The sequence below is a fragment of the Trypanosoma equiperdum genome, assembly GCF_001457755.1.
Source record: "Trypanosoma equiperdum strain OVI genome assembly, contig: ctg_1474, whole genome shotgun sequence".
In the NCBI taxonomy this organism is placed as follows: Eukaryota; Euglenozoa; class Kinetoplastea; order Trypanosomatida; family Trypanosomatidae; genus Trypanosoma; species Trypanosoma equiperdum.
In genome coordinates, this window is record NW_027123476.1 from 166,887 (window position 1) to 167,522 (window position 636).

The following is a 636-nucleotide window of genomic DNA, read 5'->3' on the forward strand; positions in this document are numbered from 1 at the left end:
TTCATATGTAATTATTTATGCGTGTGAGTGAGTGAGTGAGTGAGTGGATAGGAGAGTGTGTGGACACCTTTCGTTTGTGTTGCTGCTTAAAGGGGAGGGAAAAAGAAAAAAGAGAAAAGAGAACAATGGAGGGAGAAGATAAGAAAAAAAAAACGAAGAAATAAAAGAAATCAAATTGATGATGATGATGACGAGAACATTCCCGCAGATCTCCCCACTCTCATGAATGAGAAACAATAAAGTACATATCAAACAAAACAAAAAATGAGTCAATAAATAAATAATCGAATGCAAATAAGCGGGAGATTTACTCCAAAGAAAAGTGGAAGGAGGTGAGCAGACGAAAAACTACATTGAAGGAAAACGCGGAATATTTGGATATACAAAAAATATCTAAAATGCGTGTTGAGGTGGCAATATATTTCTCGAGCAGAAGATTTGCCGCATGGCTTTCGTTTTGTTTTGTTTTCGTTGCTTCTTGTAGTATTAATTTCGTCCGATTGTTCAACTTTGTTTCGGGGAGTGTTGACCGAGGGTGGTTGACGGATATTTCAGAAATGAATAAACTGATTTAGGGAAAATATGAGGGCAAAGGAAAATATTTATTTACTCCCACTGGTAATTTAAATTTTTTTT